Raw genomic sequence first — 4,478 nt, 5'->3', positions numbered from 1 at the left:
AAAGGAAGCTAAGGAAGGTTTTTTTTGTTTTGTTTTGTTTTGCTTTGCTTTTGTTGTTTTTTGTGGTGAGGCAGTTGGGGCTAAGTGATTTGCCCCAGTCACACAAACAGGACTTCCTGACTCCAGGGCTTGGTGCTCTATCCACTGAGCCACCTAGCTGCCCCTAAGGAAGGCTTCTGAGAATAAGGAGGCACAGGGCAGACTTGTGCCTTGAGAGTCTTCCAGGCCCCTGTAAAGAACAGATGGGAGGGGCAGAGAGACTTGACCTGGGGACATGAGTTGAGAGAAAACTGTTCAGGTCAGAGGTGATAAAGGCCCAAGGAGGGTGGTGACCATAGGAGTGGAGGGGCGGGGGACCAAGTGGAGAGAGATTTCGGAGGGAGAATCCGCTAGACTTGCCAGCTGGCCGGAAATGAAGCAATGACTCAAGTTTTAAGCCCGGATGACTGGGAGGATGGTGATAATATCAAGAGAGGCAGGGAAATTGGGGGGAGGTTTTTGGATCTGTTCTCGTTGAGATGAAGGAACCTGGATGTCAATCCGTTGGGATGCAGGCTTGAGGTCAGGAGGGAACCAGGGGCTGGTAAAACCGGGCTGGGAGCCACCTGTCTGCAAAGAAGTCAAGGCTCACAGGTTCTCGAGCTGGATAGGACTTTAGGGGACATCTGGTCTAATCTGCCCATGCCTTACTTAGGGGGCCTGGGGTGGGCAGCTAGGTGGCTCAGTGGATTGTCAGGAAGACTCCTTCCCGAGTTCAGATCTGGCCTTGGACATTTACTAGCCATGTGACTCTGGGCAAGTCACTCAACCCTGTTTGCCTCAGTTTCCTCACCTGTCAAATGATCTGGAGAAGGAAATGGCAAACCACTCCAGCATCTCTGCCAAGAAAACTCCCGATGGGATCATGATAAGTCGGATAGGACCGAATGGCGACAGCATTTGGCCTAGTGACTACTGATGGACTGATTACAAGGGAGGAAATGAGTCCAGGGGACTGAGGTGATTTACCCAAGATCTTACAGACAGATGTGGTATTTGAACCCAAAAGTCAATGTTTGTTTGTTTGCTGTTGTTTTCCCAGCCACGTCACAGGAGCCTCCCAGGGGTGACAGAGGATGCTGGCTGAGATCCTCAGGGAGTAGGGTGTAAAAAGGATAGAGCCCTGGTGGGGGGAGATACCCACATTTAAGGGCTGGGAGGAGGAGGAACAGGAGAAGGAGGACCAAGAAATGGGATGCAAACTCAGAGAACTGAGAGTATCCAGAAAGAGGGGGTAGAGACAAGGTGAGAAATAGCCAGATGAATGCTGTGTCACCTGCTGCTGATGAGAGGTTAAGGGAGGGTGAGGACTGAGAAAAGGCCATGGGGTAGTAACTGAGAGAGACCGATTGGTGGGAGGGACTTTGAAGAGTGAGGGAGTGGTGTTCAGTGAGGAGAGACCATTCTTTCTAGAGGTTTAGTGGTAAAGAAAGTAGAGAGAAAATAATAGCTCTACAGCAGGTAGTGGGCTTAAAGGAAAATGTTTTTGGATGGGGAAACTTGAGCACATCTGTATGGCCAGGGAGAAAGAAGAAGAATGAGAACAGTGGAAATCAGAGCTGAGAGGGGCCCTAGGAAATAGGATGCAAGACAGCAAGGGACCTTAAGAACATGAAACACGGAATATCAAGACTAGAACAGACCTGAGGACACAGAATGTTAGAAGTAGGAAGGACTTAGAACATAGGATGTCAGAACTGGAAAGAGCTTTTGTACAGGCAGAGTACTGGACTTTTAATCCAGAAGTTCTGAGTTCATATCCTGTCTTAATATACTGGCCTTGTGACCCTGGGTAAGTCACTTAACTTCTTTTGCTCTGAGTTTCCTCATCTGTAAAATGGGGATAATAATAACACCTACTTTCCAGGGCTGTTGCTAGAATTAAATGACATAAAAACTGTAAATTGCTTAGCACAGTGCCTGGCACACAGTAATGGCTATATAAATGTGAGCTATCATCAGCATCGACATCAGCATCACTCAGCCTCAGTTTCCTCGTCTGTAAAATGGAGACAATAATAACACCTGTACTTCCCGACGTTGTTGTTAGAATCAAATGAGATAATATTTATAAAGCGATTTGCAAACCTTAAAACCATCTATAAATACAGAGTATAATTATATAATGCGGGAGCCGGGAGAAACTTCAGCAGAGAATGTCTGTGCTAGGAGGGAGCTTAGCACCTTGAATGCCAGGGCAGGACGGTAACTAACAATTTTTGCAATTGAGGTGAGCTGCAGGAGGGCGCAAGGTTTTGCCAAGAGTGCTGCCTGCCGGAAAGAAACCTACCCTGGGTGACCGGGAGGTTTTTGAACGCTGAAGCACTCACTCCCCGCAGTTGGGAAAGAGGAAGGGAGGGAGGGGGACAGGACCGGTGGGAGGAGTCGGGCCTTCGAGGTGGCCTCCACCTCACCAGGGGCCATTTGGACAGCAGGGGAGGAAGCATGCCCTGGGGTAACGAAGGTGGCGCCCTCTAAATTTCCCATCAGGGGCAAAGTTCCAATGGTTTCTCCCTAGTTAAGAGCTCGTGTCTGATCTGGGAGCTAGGAAGGAAAAACCTGTGAGACTGCTTAGTGCATTCCCCTCGTTTTACAGATGAAGAAACTGAGGCCCAGAAAGAGAAACGCCCTCTGCCCGAATCACACCGGGGCCAGGGCTTGATACTGGAACGCCAGTTTCCGGCCTCCAGGCACCGGGCTTGCTTGTCCCAGCTTCACCTCATCTCCGGTGGAAGAAGAGGGGCCCGGGCGGGCCACGGTCTTTTCCAGCTGCTCTGGGTCAGTTCCCGGAGCTGGGAGTGTGCAAGGCAATACAAAATGCATGAGCCTAATGCAGGGAAACGGGCGGCATCGGAAAAGGACGATGCAAACCTGGCTCTGCCAAACACCCTGGGGAAACTGCGCACCTCCACCCCGGCGTCCACCCAGCCCCAGAGGCACCCGCGATTACGCAGGAGGCGGCGGCCGGAGCGCGCTGTGCCTTTAAGGCGCACCTGCGGCAGCCCCGCACCGTCCAAGAACAACCTCCTGGCCACTCCCTGCGCACCCGCACCCCTTACAGGCTTCCCGGCGCTCGGAGCGATGCCGCTGATTGGCGGGCCTGGCAGCCAATGACGGCGTGAGGGGGGCGGTGCCAAGGAGATGTCGAGGGACCCTGGCCGGCTTGCCGGGTGCTGCGCGCACTGGTCCTTAGCCCAGCAGCCGGCCTGGAGAGGGCGGGGTCCGGACGGGGGGCGCCTGTAAGGGTGCCCCGGTATTCTACCTGACTCGGGAGCAGGTAATCATGGGCTGCGAGCGGGAGCCCTTCCACCCACCTGGGGAAGGGGCTTGGGAGCGGAGTCTGGGCTGCTTAAAGGGCCCCGCCCTACAGATACCGGGCTGGGAAAACTGGGGCTTCGGGGCTAGACCCCCCGTGGTCTTTGGAGGACTAGACGGCTGGGTGGTGGGGAGTGAAGGCTGGGGACAGAACTAACCTTAGAGCTTAGAGCAAAGAACATAGAACACAGAGCGTAAGACTGGAGAGGGGGGAACCTTAGAACGTCAGAACTGGGGGGAGGCGCTTAGAACAGAGAAGTTTGAGCTGGGGGGGGCTTAGAACCCAGAAAGTCAGAGCTAGGCGAGCCCTTGGAACATAGAACGTCAGAACTGGGGGGAGGCGCTTAGAACAGAGAAGTTTGAGCGGGGGAAGGGGGGTTTAGAACCCAGAAAGTCTAAGCTGGGGGCCCTTAGAACAGAGAAGTTTGAAGGGGGCTTAGAACCCAGAAAGTGAGAGCAGGGAGGGCCCTTAGAACACAGAGTGTCAACTAGGAGAGCCTTTAGAACCCAGGATGTCAGTAGAAGGTTCAGAACTGGGAGGGACCTTAAAACATTGAAGGCGCCATGGTTCAATTACCCAGTTTTGGGCTGGATGTATAGATATGGGACTCATCTGCAGAGAGATGATAACTTAAGCCTGTGGGAGTGGATGAGATCGCCAAATGATCAAGGGTTTAGAGAGGAGCTGAGAGCCAGTGCAAAAGAACACTCAGAGTCAGTGACAGCCAGGTGATCATCCAGCCAAGGAGATTGAGAAGAAGCAGACAGGTAGGAGAAGCAGGAGAGAGCACCATCATGAAAACCCTGAGTGGAGAATGTCCAGGAGGAGAAGGTGACCCTCAGTGTCAGATGTCATAGATAGGTCGAGAAAGGTAAGCAATGGGAAGTGGCCATTAGAAGTGACAAGTAAGAGAGAAGTGGTATCTTTGGAGAGAGCAAGTTCAGGTTGGTGCTGGGGTAAAAACCAGACAGACTGCATTGAGAAAAAAGGAGAACCTGAGTTCCAACCTGGTCTCATACATTTATACATATAGTAGCTGTGTGACCCTGGGCAAGTCACTTAACCGAGAGAGAGAGGAAGAAGAAGAAGAAGAAGAAGAAGAAGAAGAAGAAGAAGAAGAAGA

At 52.1% G+C, this 4,478-nt stretch overlaps 1 protein-coding gene across 5 annotated transcripts in view; it reads left to right on the top strand.

The window, feature by feature from the left end:
• Positions 1-3,220: 3,220 nt before the first annotated feature.
• Positions 3,221-4,478, top strand: part of ABCA7 (ATP binding cassette subfamily A member 7) — a 59,330-nt gene continuing 58,072 nt past the window's right edge. For all 5 annotated transcript variants that reach the window (XM_027845376.1, XM_027845377.1, XM_027845375.1 and 2 more), the window contains exon 1: positions 3,221-3,316. The gene's annotated coding sequence lies outside the window, so the exon portion shown is untranslated. The remainder of the gene's footprint in view (positions 3,317-4,478) is intronic.

This window comes from Vombatus ursinus, unplaced genomic scaffold, assembly GCF_900497805.2.
Source record: "Vombatus ursinus unplaced genomic scaffold, bare-nosed wombat genome assembly UNPS02014961.1, whole genome shotgun sequence".
Classification (NCBI taxonomy): domain Eukaryota; kingdom Metazoa; phylum Chordata; class Mammalia; order Diprotodontia; family Vombatidae; genus Vombatus; species Vombatus ursinus.
This window is presented reverse-complemented; position numbering and strand designations above follow the sequence as displayed.